The sequence below is a fragment of the Anabrus simplex genome, chromosome 8, assembly GCF_040414725.1.
Source record: "Anabrus simplex isolate iqAnaSimp1 chromosome 8, ASM4041472v1, whole genome shotgun sequence".
Taxonomy (NCBI): domain Eukaryota; kingdom Metazoa; phylum Arthropoda; class Insecta; order Orthoptera; family Tettigoniidae; genus Anabrus; species Anabrus simplex.
The window spans coordinates 201,601,963-201,622,540 of NC_090272.1; the positions used below are offsets into that span (position 1 = coordinate 201,601,963).

The 20,578-nt window shown below is 40.1% G+C and overlaps 1 protein-coding gene across 2 annotated transcripts in view; it reads right to left on the bottom strand.

The window, feature by feature from the left end:
* The window catches only part of Tpst (tyrosylprotein sulfotransferase), a 662,871-nt gene that overhangs the window by 134,299 nt on the left and 507,994 nt on the right, over positions 1-20,578 (bottom strand). The window contains exon 1 of one of the 2 annotated variants that reach the window (XM_067152640.2): positions 10,932-10,986. The exons of the other annotated variant lie outside the window; for it this stretch is intronic. The gene's annotated coding sequence lies outside the window, so the exon portion shown is untranslated. Of the gene's footprint in view, positions 1-10,931; positions 10,987-20,578 lie in introns of those variants that run through there. 2 annotated transcript variants of the gene reach the window in all.

Consider the following 20,578-nt stretch of genomic DNA (forward strand, 5'->3'; position numbering starts at 1 on the left):
GATGGTCACTAATGGCAAGCAAGAGCGCTGTAAAGTCACGTGCCACTCGGGGAGTCCCCGGACAGGGTGTTATTATCTCACAGCACGGCTGCATGAATCTCAAGTAGCCGCCTGTGGTAAATTATGACTTCTGATCTACCTACAGCTAGCTACAATGGATCTCATACAACACAGACTTAGCATTTTCCAGCGCAAGTTACGTACGGCGAGAAAAAATCCATTTAAAGAACCTAAATATGCCCAACATGACAAGAGCAATAGCAGTTTTTTCGAACTCCTTTATGCAGTATGTATGGTGTAAATGGACAGTCCTTTCTCAGTATTTTCGGTGTTTAAAATAAGCTATTTAAACCCTCTACAGTTATAAGTCAATTCTAAAACAAACCTTCAATGAAAAGATATATGCAGAGCGTTGGCATTTTATTTGGAAAGTTAACTATATTTCTATCCGCCTTTTTTTTTTTTTTCAATTTGGTTTACCTCATATCGATGCAGATATGTCTTATGGCAACAATGGAAGAGAAAAGGGCCTGAATCGGAAAGGAAGTGTCCGTGGCCTTAATTAAAGGTACAGCTCCAGCATTTACCTGGTAAAATGGGGAACTACGGAAAACTGTCTTCAGAGGTGCAAAAAGCGGGGTTCGAACCCACTATCTCCCGAATACAAGCTGACAGCTACGAGTCCCGAACTACGCAGCCACTCGCTCCGTCATTCCATTTAATCGGTAATAAAAATATAATCGATAAAATAATAGATAATATAATCGATAATAAAAATAAAATTATTATTAGTTTTGCGTCCCACTATCAACTTTTATGGTTTTAGGGGAAATAATAATAATAATAATAATAATAATAATAATAATAATAATAATAATAATAATAATGTTATCCATGTAACAGTACCAACATTATTAATTACCCATGACACACACAGTCCACTGACGTGGTCAGCGTAACGACATTCTCAGCCGTATTGACGCGGTCCGTAGACTCTCATATCTGACATCTCTTCAATTGATCTCTCAAGACTGAGTGAAGCCTGTTCCAGGCTGCTGGGGATCGAAACCGGAGCGTCCGGTTAGTTAGTGGGACGAAAAACCAATAACAAAATAACTACGTTTGTAAGTAAGTAAATACACTTCGCACATTGAGAAGAATGACCGTAAATAAGTTGAAAATGTTCAGCAATATAACCATTGTGAACATAATATGTTAAGTCACATATTGTCACCGACGTGGTTCTTAAAAATCGAGAGAGATTACATTTTGCACTATGGACCACTATTACTCCCCCCTTCCCCCATCCTTTTTACTGGCGGCTAGAGTTCTAGATATTGGGAATCGATGACCTACTACATGAATCACCAGAGAGGGAAAACATTCCACTGAACAATCTCTCATTGTCCGGCTCCATGGCTAAATGGTTAGCGTGCTGGCCTTTGGTCACAGGGGTCCCGGGCTCGATTCCCGGCAGGGTCGGGAATTTTAAACATAATTGGTTAATTTCGCTGGCACGGGGACTGGGTGTATGTGTCGTCTTCATCATCATTCCATCATCATCATGACGCGCAGGTCGCCTACGGGTATCAAATCAAAACACCAGCATCTGGCGAGCCGAACTTGTCCTCGGACACTCCCGGCACTAAAAGCCATACGCCATTTCCATTTCATCTCTCATTTACTATGGCTCTCTCGATTTAGAAACAAAGAATTAAGTTATAACATAAAGACGAATAGAAGCTTACTCCCTAGACCAGACGTTCACTCTAGTACATGTCGACAGATTTACTGACAATCTTCTTGGAAAAGTTCCTGTCGACTGATTTGGTGTATATTGACAAAAATAATTAAAAATCAGGAGTAGATCGGTCTATAGATACCCATTTCTCTGCTATCTCAGAGTAAAACAGAGCGTCGAAATTGACACGCAGGCCACTGATTTTATATTATTTCTTAAAATCCCTACCAACCCAAACTGTCGGGATAAATATATATCTGTATTTTTTACAATTTGCTTTAGGTCGCACCAACACAGATTGGTCTTATGGCGACAATCGGATAGGAAAGGCTTGCAGTGCGAAGGAAACGACCCTGGCCTTAATTAAGGTACAGACGTGATTCAAATCGCTCAGCCTTTTCCTCGGTGACAAATAAAAATACCATCTGTATACATAATATGTTTAGTGATAGCGGGATAATACTAATGAGGTTTGTCAATTTCTGTCAAACGTTCGGCCTGAGAAACACTTTGATGAAGTGTGTGAATATGCTTTGAAATGTTCTCTTAGAATCATTAAGAATGATTTAAATAGCTAATGTAGAATTCATGGGCGTCACAGTCTAATGAAATTTAAAGTAATTTATTGTAGTTTTAAATATAATTTCGGTATCACTATATGAATGGTGTTCTAAGCTTGCGAGGAACTGCTCAACTGTTTAAAAAAAATCGTTTCACATCATAAACATATTTTATTGTAAGTTTTGTCAATCGATGCTCTTGTTCATAATAATAATAATAATAATAATAATAATAATAATAATAGACATGATAATAAGCTTCTGGACTTTCGCCGTGTCAGAACAAGGTGAAGTTCTTTACCCCTACCCCCTCCCACCAGAATTTCTCTGATTTCTCTCGATTTTTTTTCTGCTACACACTTTTCTTTCCATCTTCATTTCTATTCCTTTCGTCTACCTTGTTAGTCTTTCGTTGCATTTTAGTTTATTTCTTCTATCGCATTCATCGCCGATTCGTCTGATGACTCTGCTGTTTAATTCGCACGCACATACGATGGAACAAGAAACATCTCTTTTTATTTTTACTATTTTGCTTTACGTCGCAACGACACAGATACGTCTTATGGTGACGACGGAATAGCAAAGAGCTAGGAGTGGGAAGGAAGCAGCCGTGACCTTAATAAGATACAGCCCCAGCATTTGCTTGGTGTGAAAATGGGAAACCACGGAAAACCGTCTTCTGGGCCGCAGACAGTGGGGCTCGAACCCACTATCTCCCGGATGCAAACTCGCAGCTGCGCAGCCCCTATCCGCACAGCCAACTCGCCTGGATAGAAACGTCTTAATTGGAGCTCGGAAGGCTAGTGCACAGCGAGCCATCCAGTGACGAAGGAGAGTGCCACTTACTATAGACCAACGGTGATGCATTTTAAAAATCAAAACTTCCAGATTTTCGTCTGAAGACGCAGAGCCCGGCAACAGACCAAACGCTTATTATCATATCTACAATTACGGGCCGTGCAAGCGTCAATGTAAATAATAATAATAATAATAATAATAATAATAATAATAATAATAATAATAATAATAATAATAATAATAATAATAATAATAATTGTTACCGAGTTTTTGTGGTAGTTATGCGTGAAAGAAGGTGCGGGGTGGTGAACAGGTCTCAAGCTACTATAGTAAAATTAATTTAAAATTTAACAAGGTTATATTTTCTTTTTGAAACAAAGAAATAACAAGCATGGCAGGTACAAAGTAGCACGTTCAAAAGGGTAGTTACAATATTTACAGGATTTGGGCTTCGCGCCCTGAAAACACAATTCTTGAGCAACTAGCCCAACTTTACGATATACAAATTTCAACAACGGGGCAGAAGACCCCAATCGAACCCTGGAGCACTTGCTCCAAATTGCACAGTAAAGCCTCCTCGAGGCATACAACACTCAGTTTTCAAAAGAGCCACTCGCTCTCAAATTTAAGCCTCTCCCAGGCCACACCAAACTCCACCTTCAAGTTGTCTTCAACGAACGTAAACACAAGGGTTAAATACCCAATCTACTGAGGTCTATTAAATGAAAGGAAGGTTAATTAAATGACCTCTAAAATAACAATTTGAGAGGAGGCAAACTTGCACTCCTAATACACTTTGATTAAGACCTACTTGGCACTAGGCCGTTAATACAAGGGCTAATCCCATACTAAAGAGGTGACTTAAGAAGAGAACAATTTGTTTTACGTTAACGAAGAACAGGTTGAGAAAACTAAGTTCACCTCACCACAATATGAGTGGGAGCTCGAGAGGGTTAGCACTCTCTATCCCAGTATGAAGCTTTAAAAGAGAATAGATGAAAAGAGTAGTTACATTTTAGAAAAAGGTTACATGGTGGAACGCTTCGAACCCGCCCCGAGAGTTAAACTGCTGAGCTAGCAAAGAAAGAAGTAATTAATCGGCCATTACCTTGTTGTTGACCGCTGCCGAGGAAAGAGGCGCTTCCCGCCTCCTGCTATGTACTTAATACACTGAAAGATGGAACAGAAGTGGCGCAGAGACCCAAAAATCAGCAGTTTATATCCTCTCGCGGAAGGTTCTAGGCGTTAGGGGAATGAAAACACCCGCCCACAATTACTTTATTGGCTAGGGTACAGAAACATATCCAAGTTGGGGGAAGATACATCGGATTGGTCGGAAATTACTAAAAGAAATTCGGGATTGGATAAATCTAAAACAAGGGGAAAAAGAGGGGTATACAGCCAACTTAAACAATAACAGAAAGAAATTTAACAAGAAACAGACATTTGAAATAAAAATTTCTCCAACAAAATAGTTCTTTGACTCCGCACTAGGGTGCACTATTGTTGATCTTCAGTAGTGTCCTCTAGAAGAGAAAGTTCACACTTCTTGCTTCAAGCGAAACAAAAACACCTCAAAAATGACACAGTTCAAAAACTCAAAATTTTCCACGTGGTGACATCTTCTGAGAAGGTAAAGAATTAATAGCGTAGATAAAGTTCAGACTTCCTCCAGCAGAGGAGTTTCAACTGGCGCAATTTTTAAATTAGCGGCGTGGAGGTGTACCGCCCGGTACAATAATAATAATAATAATAATAATAATAATAATAATAATAATAATAATAATAATAATAATAATAATAAGGGATAAAGTTGTGCCCAAGTATAACATTCATTGAGCGAATAGCGGAAGTGAGACCAGAGAAGGTGAACGTGAACATGACATTTAAATGCACTGTACGTGCCGCTGCTTTATTAGCAACCTGAACATGAAGTTAAACTTTGTGTGTTGCGAGCATCCTCACTCCCAATTCCGCACGTAGACAGGGCAAGGATCAGCTGCGTCTGACGTTGACCAGGCGAAAGTTAGGAACGCTAGAAATGTTCATGCCTTCTAAAGGCGAGGTCAAACTGTGGGTTTGACCAGGGTTTTGTATTCCATTTGAAGTGACAATTGCATATTAATGATCTCTTCACTGTTCAAAGGAATGGAAAAACAGGACAAAATTTGAAGGGAACTATTATATTTAACATTGTAATGCGTTTAAGACAATTCATTAATTCAGATTGTATTCTTCAGCGTGATTCTTCTGTTTTGTCGTGCAATCATACGTACAGAACGTAGACTGTTTTTCACTACCATGCGCGAGAAGGGGTTGTTTCTGCTCATGGCTTGCAGGTAGCAACATGTGAACCTCACGGGATTGGCTTGGTTTCTAGTTGCAGTGCGGTGTTGTAATAATGCATGGAGTATTACGTTTCACTTCTATGTCTAAATTATTTTTGCATCAGAATATTTTAAATCGGCTTTACGTCGCACCGTCTTAAGGCGACGATGAGATATGGAAGGGCTAGGAGTGGGAAGGAAGCGGCCGTGGCCTTCATTAAGGTACAGCCCCAGCATTTTCCTGGTGTAAAAATGGGAAACCACGGAAAACAATCTTCAGGACTACCGACAGTGGGGTTTGAACCCACTATCTCCAGAATGCAAGCTAACAGCTGTGCGCCCCTAACCGCACGGCCAACTCGCTCAGTGATTTAAAATTAATTGGGGTTTGACTGCGAAAAAGCTGATATAAATGTAATAATTTAATTTACCTGCCTATATTGACGGTGATTATTGTTTGTTTTAAAGTATAACTCGGCAACCACCGAGCTCGAATAGCTGCAGTCGCTTAAGTGCGGCCAGTATCCAGTATACGGGAGATAGTGGGTTCGAACCCCCACTACAGGCAGCCATGAAAGTGGTTTCCGTGGTTTCCTATTTTCACACCAGGCTGTATCTTAAGGCCACGGCCGCTTCCTTCTCACACCTCCGCTTTTCCTATTCCATCGTCGCCATAAGACTTATCTGTGTCGGTGAGACGTAAAGCCTATTTTAAACAAAAATATTAACAAAGATATAATATAGCTCCCAGGTTTTCAATAACAGCCAGGTACAAGAGAAACAAGGTAGAAGTCAAGACATATTAGTACATAAAAGCGTAGCCCTAATGCTAAAGATGTGATAATACTCTTTCTAATACTATTTCTAACGTAAAGTATTTGGAATTTACAATAAGAATAAAAATTAGATTACGGTAGGTCTTCTGTTGAAAATTGTCTTGAAATTGACTCAAGAGAGTGAAGTAAGAAGCAGGAGTCGACAAGTCGAATTATCATATTCAAGTCACAGGGGAGAGATGTCGTAGTCCAGGGATAAAATATGCCAACTAATTCCAACTTCTTTATGCAACTTTCAATCAAGTGGAGTAAATTATACGCCCCTTGAGTGTACGAGGAGGAATAATTTAGGGGTGATGTAAAAAGTTCAGAAGTGAAATTTGAAGCACATAAACTGCCCTCAAAGGGGTTCTCTTGGAAGTTTTTACACCTCTCCTGTTCTCCCCGTCGCGAAAGCGCCTTTGATTACGCGCGCGCGCGTGCGTGTGTGTGTGTGTGTGTGTGTGTGTGTGTGCTCTGTTGTTAACGACAGCACTACGCCGAGTTTTCGCGCCATAAAGCCTCAAAATAAAAGACAACGGGAGGGGGGAAAATACAAGACCGTTTCGCGAGTGCAGATCTCTCTATTGCCAGTATATTATTGCCTCATAACATTTAAAATAGTGCACATAAAGACTTGTCCCCAAGTCCGTCACTGTAAATGTAATAGCGCTGATGTTATACATTGTTACTACATCACGGCCACTTCGTCTCACAGTTCCACGAATGGACACAATAAATAAAGTAATTAATTCTCACGCTGCTTCTTGATAATATATCACACAAGGAATGGGGCAAATGACAATGCACCGTGTTAGACAGTGTTCCCAAAACGCCATAACTTCAAAAGCGGGACATTGCAGGTAATTGCGAGTGAATAATTCCATTACACTCCCGAAATGAAATGAAATGAAATGAAATGAAATGAAATGAAATGGCGTATGGCTTTTAGTGCCGGGAGTGTCCGAGGACATGTTCGGCTAGCCAGGTGCAGATCTTTTGAATTGACTCCCGTAGGCGACCTGCGTGTCGTAATGTGGATGAAATGATGATGAAGACGACACATACACCCATCCCCCGTGCCAGCGAAATTAACCAATGATGGTTAAAATTCCCGACCCTGCCAGGAATCGAACATGGAGCCGGATACACTCGCGATTATTATTATTATTATTATTATTATTATTATTATTATTATTATTATTATTATTATTATTATTATTATTATTATCATCTCACGAATGTCACGGTTATAGCTACATGACCTGTACCACGCAGCATATCTTGTCGAAATGTTCGATGACCTTTATATCTGTAGTACCTGTACGGATGGATTGTATGTTTTTCTTTTCTTTTCTTTTTTTCCTTTTGCTACCTGTTTAACGTCACAATAACACATCAAAGGTTTAAGGCGACGGAGGGATGGGAAAGGACTAGAATTGGGAAGGTAGCGGCCGTTGCCGTAATACTACGGAAAACCAGTGGGGTTCAAACGCGTTATCTCCAAAATGCAAGCTGACAGCTACGTAACCCAAACCACACAGCTACTCGCTCTGTTATTTAAAATAATTGGGGTTTTGGATGGGTAAGAGAAACTAGGGGGCGGAGGTTGTGGCTGGATCATCTCGACATTCTTCTGGAGTTACAGTGGGGAAAGGAATAAATCAGAAAATTACGTCGATGGTTTATTAACACATTTCTTTTTTTCATATCTCGATCCCTCCCCCAGGATCTCTCAGCTTGAGGGAATGGGAATGTGACCACTGGGCCCAGAGCTGAGACTGGCACAGTCATTTGTACCATGCTCCTCACTTTCATCTTCCCTATCCGACTTTCCTTGTTCAACACTTGTACTCTTCTATGTTGGTGGTTACCGTGTTAAGAGGAAGCCCAACCAGTAATCACCCCTCGTAACACTGATTAGAAGTGAGAAGAGATCAATGAAGAGAGCGGCAAAAGAATGAGGTGTGAAGATGAGGACCTCCGAAATCGAATGCCGTCGGGGTCAGAACATACAGTTTGTCATCTATAACCTAAAATTGTGCCACTAGACCTCTGTAATTTTCTTTCTGAGCTCTCACGTCTGATAGAATATATGTCGCCTGATTTCATTGAGTTGGTAGAACTACTGCATTAGTTATGAATTTTCAACTCTTGGAAGGTCACACCAAACCATGGGCGCCCACAAGGGCGTTTGCCCCCCCCCCCCCCCTGGAATTCTAAAAAGTTGATGTTCAATTGTTTAATATCATACCAGATTATTTCATAAACTGAACTTACTGACAGTCATTTAGCATCTGTTGTATTCGCAAATTTCTGTAAAAAATTTAATGTTGCTGACGTTATATTGGTATTTATATTGCACCAAACAATCAAAAATGTTGGTAATATAATGTACTGTGTACTGTAATTGATTGCAAGTATCACCACCAAGATTTTTTTTTTTTTTACAAACTTAGCAATATGTGGGGGCCATTTTAGTATAAATGTTCCGAAAATAGGCCGCACCGTTTTTTTGCGTATTTCATTTTTTTTGAAGCAGTGCCAAGATGGTTGATTTTGCTTTATCTTTGTCATGAATGGCGAGCTATCGGCGTCAGACTCATCTGCCCTGATAGTTTCATCCAACACATTTCTGATGCTGATAGCTCACAATGAGACCTATCACGAGAAAAATAAAAACTTACCATTTTCACGCTGGTTTGAAATAATAAACCCACAAAAATATATGCCGCATTTTTTCGGAATTTTTATTTTTATGCTAAAACGACCCCCACCTATTGCTAAGTCTACAAAAGAATCTTGGTGGTGATACTTGCAACCAATCAGAGTATATATAGTTCAGTTATTATGAGTTTCGACTTGACGTTTGAGCGCTGCCTTTTGGCGGAGGGTAAGTGAATTAATCAACAGCCAATCATAGGCAGCCGATCACTCCCATAGAGCCCGTTAGACTCCAGTTCCGGTTAGCAGTGTTGTCGATCTGTTGTTTACTGTAACCACGTGCTATCAGTTATGTGTTGTATTGTGCTCAGTTCCTTTCGCGGTCTTTGTGTGTCTTTGTACTAGGTTGTTGTTCGTTTATATTTCGTAGTGTAGAGTTTATAAATGTATTGTTTAGTTTTTTAATAGTATAGCGCGTTATAATGTAGTGAATGAATAGTGTGTAACAGGTGATCTATTTTATATAGTAGCTTAGTTTAATATTTCGTTCGGTAGTTATATAGTAGGTTAATTTTAGGCCCGTGTGTGAATTTGGTGTTCTGTCATGTCGACGCCTACGTCTAAGGATGAAGCTCCCAAGAGAAGAAAACCCTTCGGACGAGGTACTATACTAAGGAGCCAGGCCCGGGAAATTGTTTGTAATGTTAGGGAGTCATTCTTGACAAAGCACCAACAATGGTGGCTAGAAAGAATGAGTTGATTAAGTGGTTGAAGGAGCACAATATTTAGGTTCGCGATGACATGGGGAAGGGGGATCTTATGCATCGCTTGAAACAAAACAAGCCCCAGTACCCAGTTTGTGTGGTGGATAGCCATAAAAAACGGGCATAAAGTAGTTCAGACGATTATGTTGAAGACTTTATTATCTCTTTAGGGTCAAGCGAGAGTGAAACCTCAACAGACGATGACAATGCCGATAGTGACTGAGAAATGAGTGGTATATGCGCTTTGTAGGATTTTTTCTTTCGTTACGGGAAACTGAATCTAACAGCAACGCGAGATCTTCTACATGCTGTGTAGAAATTTAATTTTCTCACGTTTTATCTGTTCGAGCATTGACATATTTTTATCTTTTAGCCTTATCCTAAATGTGTTGTGTATTATTGATCTTATGTGAATCATGTATGTTGCTACAAAGAATAACTGATTATGGACTTATATTCCAGTATTTATATTTCTGTTCGTGTTGTGTATCGTAAATCAGCTGTTTGTATTCGTAACAGTTTGGCACCACCGGCTGACTTCCGGCTAACTGTCAAGTCGAAACTCATAAAAACGGAACTATTCCAAAAAATTTTGACTTTCTGATGTGACCTTCCAACAGTTAAAAATATATACCTTCTACAATACTTGGCGTAACTCAATGAAATCAGGCGACGTATATCATATTAGATGCAAGAGCTCAGAGAAAAATTACAGAGGTCTAGCAGCACAATTTTAAGGTCTAGATGACATTTCATTTTTTTTATATGGTCCTAAATTTCTGACCCGTACTGTAACCATTTTTTGGCAAAAATGGGATAGGGAAGGGGTAGAACTGTGAAGGTAGTGGCCTTAATTAAAGTACAGCGCCAGCATTTGCTTGGATGAAAATGATAAACCAAGCAAAAACATCTTCAGAGCTGCTGATAACGGGATTCGAACCCATCATCTCTCGAATGAAGCCAACAGCTGCAGAGCCTGGAACGCGTAGCTAACTGCTCGGTGGGATCGGAAGAATAAGAGATTAGCTGCCCAAGAGAGGTCAGACAGGAAATGCAAAAGGTTTATGTTTCTATACCTACGGTATTAGTTTCGAGAGGCCAAGGAAAGTCCAGATTTTCACGTCTTTCACGGACCTTCCCGTTGTTTTCTTTCCAGATGCGTTCCTTCTTCAAATGTTCAGACCTCTTTCTTTTTTCTCTAATAGTTAAAGTAAATGGCTCTCTCACTGTATTCATCCTCCAAACAAAAACGATCAACTTACCTCTCGAGGTTGAAGGTACCAAGTTCTGCAAGGGCGAAAATACAACACTTTAAAACCGTATGTGAAGGTGAAATGCTAACCCATAAGCCACAATGACGGTCATCAATCTTTATCACTGGCCTTGAGCACACGGGTGAAGCCTGTCGTACACTTACGACCTAGCCGGGTAAAGAACAATACTGCTTGTAAGATAAGTGTCTGACAAGGATAGCTTTTATCATAGCTAATGTACATAAGTGTCTGACAAGGATAGCTTTTATCATAGCTAATATTCGAATGCAGGTCGTGGGAGAGGTACCACATTGTCTAGGAAAGACTACAAATCCACGCAATATATAGCTGCTATTCAACAACAGGTGAAGTTCATAAAAGCGTACTTGTTCACATGTCACAACGATATTTTTCCGAAAGAGAATGCTCATTCTCTGACATATAAACACACGGGAATTTTAACATGATTTATTCCATTCGCTCTCAAAGTGAATGACGAGATGAGACGTTTCCACATCATTGACAAACACAAGATACAGCGTTTAAGGCATAATCATTTTTTGAAAAAATACCTACACGCTTAATTTGAACAGGCCACAAATAACTAAATTACAGAAGTTGAGGAAAAATGAAGTGGTTTGCTTTAATGTATATGAATATGTGGACCTTCTATGACTTTTCCATAATCTGCATCATGAAAAATGAGAGTTCCGTGGTGACCACGAAGATCACCGGCACACTGCCGTTGTCTCACTGATCACTCGCAATATACCGGGCGGTCAATCATATTGCAGCCACATGAATGTGAGCTAGTACCTGCTTTGCACAGCCCAGGAAGATTCGATAAATTTCACCACTTTCGGTTCTTAGTTGGTCCTTAATAACTAAGTTCATATAAATATACTATGGGTGATGGTTTGGTCTACCTTGCCAATATCTTATCAAGTTCCTAATTGGAATTAGGAACGAACCTGATAACATATTAGCAGGGCGGACCAGACCATCACCCGTAGTATATTTGTATCAACCCGCAGAGTGTACCATAAATTCGTTACATAGTAGTGCAATATGACAAGTTTCCAGTATTTATTTACGTATTTATAATACGTGTAGTGAATAAAAAAAAATATTTGAACTCAAAACGATGCAGTCCATTCAGTATGCAGAAGTATGGAGTAGGGAAAAAGAAACCATGACGGTGATATCGTAGGGTTAGTTCCTTTCATAACTGATCGATCCAATGTGATATTAGTATTAATAAGTACGGAACAATCGTTTTTCCAAGCCATCAGGTTCAATAGCTCAGACGACAGACCAATGGCTTTACAAATCCGAAATAACAAGTTCGATCACAGCTCAGTTCGGTGGTATTTGAAGATGCACAAGATGTACACCTATTGGCACATAAACGACCGCCAGCAGGACAAAGTTACTAGCAAGTCTGAGTTTCCGAAAATCGTCCAAGTAATAAGTGGGACGTGAAAACAATGCCAGTTACTCTGTATGAAAGGAATCTGGCATGTATGTTGAGTAACTGGTGAAGGTGGTAATGGCTGTTTTACGAGGAAATATAACTGTGCAACCATCCTCGATTAACATTGATCAGGGGATAAAATGGAAGAATGATGGAACAGAAAAAAGAAAGCGAAATGCCAGGAAAAGCGTGAAAATGAAGGACACTCCAGGCGGAAGCAATGTTCGACTCAGATAAAGGATCCGTGGTCAACCAACTTACGCTCCCGAGCTGAGAGCCCAGTTCAATCGCCAGGAATGCTAGAGATGTACTTTTCACCCCCACCCACATCCTACCTACAGGGGGCGGGGGTAAACTACTTGAGTAACTGAACCCAGAGTCAAACTGAAAGGTACCAGTAAAAATCAATCAGCATCTCATGTTAGTATCTAAAGTTGTGAGCCATTACCACAAGATATTTCCTTCAGATTAGAAACTTTGTTGAAGACCTCCTGCTCTAATCCTTCGATCTGACCCGTTCGTTGTGCTAAAATACACTGACACAACTCGCCAAGTTTAATCTTGCTTTATGCTGGAAGGCGTAGCAACCATGTTCTCATACGCTGCAGGGCTAAGTCCAGCTTTTAATGTGTGCCACTGTTTCTGGAGCGAGCTGTGGGAAGGGTAGGAGTAATCCTTTCCAAACGTGCCCGTCATTTCAGTCACTAAAGCTGCTGTGTAAACTCATAGCGACAGCTCTCTCCATTGAAATGAAATGGCGTATGGCTTTTAGTGCCGGGAGTGTCCGAGGACATGTTCGGCTCGCCAGGTGCAGGTCTTTTGAGTTGACACCCGTAGGTGACCTGCGCGTCGTGATGAGGATGAAATGATGATGAAGACGACACATACACCCAGCCCTCGAGCCGGCGAAATTAACCAATGATGGTTAAAATTCCCGACCCTGCCGGGAATCGAACCCGGGACCCCTCTGACCAAAGGCCAGCACGCTAACCATATAGCCATGGAGCCGGACAGCTCTCTCCATTAATCGCCAGAGATTAATAGGAATGTCTGCAGAAAGACTAGATGGATCATATGCATAATAGTTTACCTTATCAAGCTGTTTCATCGGGCACGTTTCAAGACTCTCAAGGGAACAGTTTGAGTTGAACTAGATACATTTCAATGAAACTTGCGTGAATGATCAATTAGCATAATTACCATAAGTTTAATGTTAACAATAATTTCACCCCAAAATCAAAGGTAGTGTTTTAAGGCATTGCTGTAAAACAGTTGGGCGGCTCGGAACAGTCAACTGATGATAAAGTACGTAGGCCATCCAGAAATTAAGTTTCCCTATTTCTTTTAAAGGAAACGTATTAAGCCGAGAAAAATGAACATGCGCGACAGATCTACGACGTAACAATCATATACCGGCCGGACAAGTCCCGCCTGGTGTCAGTAGGTAGCAACAGTGGCTCGAAATGTTGACTCGTATTCTTCCTCCCGCCGCCTGCGGAAATTACGATGGATAATTTAAAACAAGAGGCATGGAATGCTCGGTACAGGTGTTGTGCCGATCCATGACAATGCTCGGCGCTCAGCAACTGTTCTGTAGGAGTTCGGGTGGGAGGTGTTTGATCATCCACCGTACAGTCTTGATCTTGTTCCCAGAGATTTTAATATTTTCTTGCACCTCAAGAAATGCCCGTCCTCCTGTCAGCATTTCCACACGGACGAAGAGTTGAAGACGAATGCCTGATTCCATTCCCAGGCGGCAGACTTGTACGACACCGGCATACAAATGTTGATCCCACGGTATGAGATTTCTCTCAATTCTGGTGGTGATTAAGTCGAAATATAGCTTCAACATTACTGCATCGGGTGCCAATGAAGTTTTTCATGTAACTTAATTTCTGGATGACCTTCGTAGAATGATCTATTTTGAAGGACCACAGAACACTTTACACCGAAAATGGCATTATACACACACACACACACACACACACACACACACACACACACACACACACACACACACACACACACACACACACACACACACACACACACACACACACACACACACACGTGCTTTATGTCGCACCAACACATAGGTATTATGGCGATGATGGGATAGGAAAGGGATAGAAATGGAAAGGAAGCGGCTGCGGCCTTAAGGTACAGCCCCAGCATTTGTCTGGTGTGAAAATGGGAAACCATGGAAAACCATCTTCAGGGCTGCCGACAGTGGGGTTCGAACCCACTATCTCCCGAATGCAAGCTCACAGCTGTGCGCCCCTAACCACAAGGCTAACTTGCTCGGTACCGAAAATGAGATTTTGACAACACGAATAGAATTTTACGCTCTACAAATCTATTTTAAGAAACATGTACAGTGTATGGCTAAATCACAATACAAGGTCCGCCTCGCGTAGAAAGGTTTAGGCCCTACGTCAATACGTTTTTGTTTTCGAAAAAAAGTGATAGAACACTAAAATGCAAACAAATTTTACTTACACATGTCAGGTCCGCAACTTAATATTTCTTAATATATTCCGAAAAAGATGATGAATTTCCGATTCCAATGCAACGCACTTGGAGGGATACACAGCAGTCTACCGGAGCGGTGGTCGAGCGGTCACCGTATTTATAATCGAGCGGTCACCGTATTTGTCTGAGAACCTCAACGAGTGAGTTCAAGTCTCGTCACAGCTACATTTTTGTACAAGATAAATCATTTTAGGGGACGTGAAGATAAAAATGTGAATAAGAATATTAGGCAAACTGCAAAGAACTTTATTTTCTACCTCAAATAAACAGACAGACAGAGAGAGAGAGAGAGAGAGAGAGAGAGAGAGAGAGAGAGAGAGAGAAAGAGAAAGAGAGAGACCCAGCAATAACTGTGAGAACATATGGGCCTATATTAATTTCAGGAAGAAAATGAAGTGTACTGCAATTTGTGTGATACTTTTGTTCGCATTATTTTATCTTCACGTTACTTTAAATATTAGTTTATTTTGTACAAAAACATAGCTGCGAGGAGACCCGAACTCACGTCTTCGAGGTTCGCAGACAAGTACGATGACTGCTCGGCTAGCACTCATGTTGACTGCGGTTTAACTCTCCAAGTAAATGTGCGTTGCATTGGAATCGGGGATTCATCAATGTTTCGAAAATTATTAGGTTGCGGACCTGACATGTTTAAGTAAAAAATAATCGCCTTTTAGTGTTCTATCACCTCTACTTGGTCCGAAGCGGATCCTGCGTCATGACATTTGACCTCATCGAAATCGATTGGATGCAGTGTATGGCCTCTCCTTGTTAGATGAAACAGAAGGACCTGAACCAGTAGGTGGGTAACCCAATAGGTCTGTACTTCACCTCCAAAGTATGGGAGAGTCTAATCTCATTTCTAATTTCGGTTAAGAAAACAAAAAAAAAGCTTGCAGTTTTTCAGGACTGTTCATATCGTGATCATAGCCACAACCAGCGGCACATTACTTTTTTTTTATCCCACAATAATTGGTGGTGATTCGAATCGCGGTCGCCATGACGAAAGTCTTAATTGACTACAGCGCCCAGTTCAGAGATACTATTCAGATTCACTGGCATGGTAAAAATTCCCTTTGATGACAATGTGATTATCCATAATTTCTGACTGACAGTACATTTCTCTGAGTATCAAGCGATTTATTCCTGATAAACGCAATTTTGATGGGCGATACCTCCAAAAATTTTGCCTTGAGCCTCTTCTTCAGCATACTGTTAAAACAATAGCTTGGGGTCGATGACCTTCCATGTTAGGCCCTTTTAAACAGCAAGCATCATCATCACCATCATCATCATCATCATCTAAACAATAGCTTTGAGGTGAGTTAAGATACTGCCCTGTACTAATGAAAAGAGTGACTGTAAATGCTTCTACATCTCTGAATTCTTTCAAGCAACAGCATGATATAAGGTTGAAAAACAGCCACAATCTTGCAACTGAAGCTATTTAATAATCCATAAAAAGTCATTCTGAATGTGAACTAAATGACACATAATTACAGCGTACTCAACACATTTCCAACTTTCTACTCTCAATTATTATTTTAATGGGCTGGAAACTCCGGCCAATAAAGGGTATTTCCCAAAGGTAGGTCACAACTTCTCCACAACAAACTAAAAAGTTCATTATTACCTTAGTCTTCACTGGCCAATGCTGAAGTATACGGTCAGTTTCATGGCTTTTCTTTTTTTTTTCATACAATTGGCTTTAGTCGCACGAACACAGATAGGTCTTATGGCGACGATGAGATAGGAAAGGGCTAGTAGTGGAAAGGGAGTGCCGTGGCCGTAACTGAGGTACAGCGCCGGCATTTGCCTGGTGTGAAAATGCGAAACCACGGAAAACCATCTTCAGGGCTGCTGACAATGGGGTTCGAACCCACTACCTCGCAAATGCAAGCTCACAGCTGCGCGCCCCTAGCCGCACGGCCAACTCGCCCGGTAGCGTTATAAATAAACAACAACAAATATAAATTGAACACCAGATACAATGGATGAGACCGCGAAATACGACGACCGTTTCTTTGTGGGAATGTGATTAAGAGATAGGAAACTAAGAGACTAATAACTGGTCCAGATTTCAATCTCTTCTAAGGAGAAAATTACACAATACATATACAGGTTATCCGGTAAGTAATGGAGCAAGCCACGTTCAAGAAAATGCCGGATGTGAAAGGATGCTAACATAGTTCTTTTTAGACTGTTCTATGTTTGACAACGAATAATTTACTAGACAATTTCGCAGAGTGCCGACATGTTGTCGTATTGGTAATGGTCCTGGGAAAGCAAACGCGTGTAGAGTGAGAATCAACTTTTTATTATTTATTTGGCGTATGATGAATAATGACAACCTACAAACTATTTACACAATTAGTGAAAGAAAAGTACAAAGTAAATACAAATTATCATATCTCTACAGTCAAAGCAATTTACAAAGTTTGAAAGAACAAGAAGAAAACACAATATATTTACATCAATATCCACCTATCAACTCTGACAGTTCATATATACAGTACACATTGAGTGCGAGTGATGTACATCTCACTAAATGTGAATGTCCAAACCCGCCACCCACTTCACTGCTTCGGGTGTTGCTGAGTTGAAGTCTTCGATTGTGCCAGTGAAAGCGCGGAGTGGACATTCCTGCACTACATGTTTCATTGTTTGGCGAGCCTCCCCACAGTCACAGTATGGAGAAACTGACCAGCCCCAGTTGTGCAAAGTAGATGCGGTTCTACCTACTCCACATCTCATGCGATTTAGTCTACTCCAGGTGCAGCGTGGCAGATCGAAGCCTGCCAGTTTTGTGATGGATTATCAATATCCACTATTGCCCTAGGTGGGGATGAAGACGACTCTATTCCTACGCTATACACACAGAACAAGCCAGGCAAGCGGAGCCACTGCTTGACCAAGCACGCGCCAAGCTGCGTCCATGCCGTACGCTGGCCACTAGCGTTGCCAACTCATCACTTTCACCAAAATGTCAACGGTCCACTTTCCAAAATACACTTCATACGATGTTGAAACAATGTGTGTTACGTTTCGTTTTCAGAGAAGTTCCATGCCCTTCCAGATTGCTCTACCGTTTACCGGACATCCATTATATAGTAGAATAGAGTATAGTACAGCCTCATATCGAATGCAGGCATTTCGATTTTGCGCACTTTAGATTGCCTGTGTGCCAATTTCAACATTCCGTTTTACTCTTCCCGAAGACAGAGAAACCAGATCCTTGTTAGGCAACCGTGACTATAATTTTATCGGGTACACATCAAAATGGGTTGTCTAAATGCTTTTCCGTCGCCCTTCAAATATTATTATTCCACTTCACCTCTGCCGAATTTGAAGCCGAGATCTTGAAATCCGGGGGCACAAACTCTACCGACTTAGAGCTGCTGTTGTTCGGACATCTTGGTTAACAGTCACGAATACCTTCAAGTAACTTATACTGTTTGATGTTTACACTGGAGTATATGTCCATAATTCATTGTGGCCTAACTGCGAATAAGCACGTGAACTCTATGCAAAGTACTATCGAGGCGTTTGCTTTTAGTCGAAGTATAAAACTCCATCTACGAAATAACTTAAAAAAAGATTTTTCAGTCTGTCGAACACACAGTTCAATATAAATATTACACAGTAACATACCAGTAAAAAGGAATAGAAATACAAACTTTTTTGATTTTTTTACAGGTATGTTATTGTGAGGTTATGTCACGATACTTCTGCGGTATGTGTATTAATACTTTATTTAAGGCGACACTCCACAGATTAAAATCGATATTTTGGTCATTTTGGGGAATTTTTAATTACTGAAATTGTAAGGATTGAGTTTCTTTTTTCTTGTCACGAAGTTATTCTGATGACTTCAAACAATGTATCACTGTAACAATGCTTTGTTTGCCAATTGTTATTTTATATTTAAATCCCATTTTCACCCATAATATTCTGCCAAATCTAACAATATTTTTATGGTATATGTATCACAGCTATATTAGCAAACCTGCGTATGGAATTTTTGATTGCAGAATTTTTTCAAGTAGTAGGGATTTTTAAGTCCAAAATTTTAGAACGTGAAAATTACACAAACTTTAGTACGATATATCTCCTCATAAAAATTATGTACAGAAAAATCGATACGTAGTGCTTTTAAAATAACTATTATCTACTTAATCTACTTAATTACGAATATACATTAACGTGCTAATTAAATTTCACGAAAAATGGAATTAAACATTTCAAAAATAATTAATTTTGGAAAAGCTATTAACTGTATGTGAAAGAAATGTTCGTGATATCTCTACTTTTATGTAGGTGACATTTCCGCAAAGTTTTATGAAAATCAATGCATTAGGTAAAGTTTTATGGAAATCAATGCATTAGGTAAGAATATCTTTTTATCTCCAGACTGTCGCCTTAATGTAAGAACACGTAATTAATAGTATATAATTTATTATTACCTGTAAATATGATGTATAAATCCAATGTAATTTTCTGCAACACAAGGTACCTTTGTCAGTCGAGTTTTACAGAATGTTCTATCCATTTGTACATAGGTTATTATTGGAGAGTCGAGAAGATACGAGAAAGCATATTGTGTCATACTTTTCTAGAAGCCGGGCCAGGCATGGTATATACTGTAGAGAGAGTCTTGGGTTGTTGAGTTGAGTTGTTAGCGAAAGTCGTTAGTCTAATTCAGTGCGTGAAATGTTGTGATTTTGTTGTGTTGGTAGTTCGTTGACATGCCAATGTGGCAGTCTTATTCTTCTTTTTCTTCTTATTCTTCTTCTTCGATTCAGTCGAGTTCAGGATGGTGGTTAATTAATGTGTGTGTGTATATAATTTGTAAATACAACAGTGTACACAACTGACAGCATCTCGTGTGTGCTTCTTTGTGAATAGAAAACCTTCTTAACAAATCCATCTACGGTGGCAGAGAATGGGACTTAAACCCAATTTCGTTATTTCTGTTACGTTGGCTGAGGTGAATAAATCGGATTCCAGTACTTGAAAGCTGTCAAACTGCTAATCCAAACCAAACCCTATGGCGCAACAGCCCTGAAGGGCCCTGGCCTACCAAGCAACCGCTGTTCAGCCCGAAGGCCTACAGATTACGAGGTGTCGTGTGGTCAGCACGACGCATATTCTCGGCCGTTATTCTTGGCTTTCTAGACCAGGGCCGCCATCTCCCCGGCTCCTCTGAGCGGGAGGCTACTAAGCTAAGCTCTAAATTTAAAAAATATAGTACAACAAAACAAGACGGGGTCTAAAATTAAACACATTATAAAACAGTGATTAAACCAGAAGCACTATAGGCAGAAGAAACACTGAACATGAATTTCAAAGATCAGGTGGAGAAATCCGAGCTAAAAGAAAGAAACATTTTAAGAAAGATCGTAGGACCAACATTTCAGGATAATAAGATAATATACATTAAGAATGAAACACTTTACAAGAAAATCGAAAACTCTCAGATACTATGTGAAAAAGAGAGATACAAGTTACGGTCATCTTCTCAGAATGAACGAATAGATTAACCAAACAAATCTTAAGACTTTTTCCATAACCGCAAAATAAAACCCAATTGGTTTAATGAAACTGAAAAAGACCTAGTAGAATTAATAATTACAGGAAATTCACTATTCGA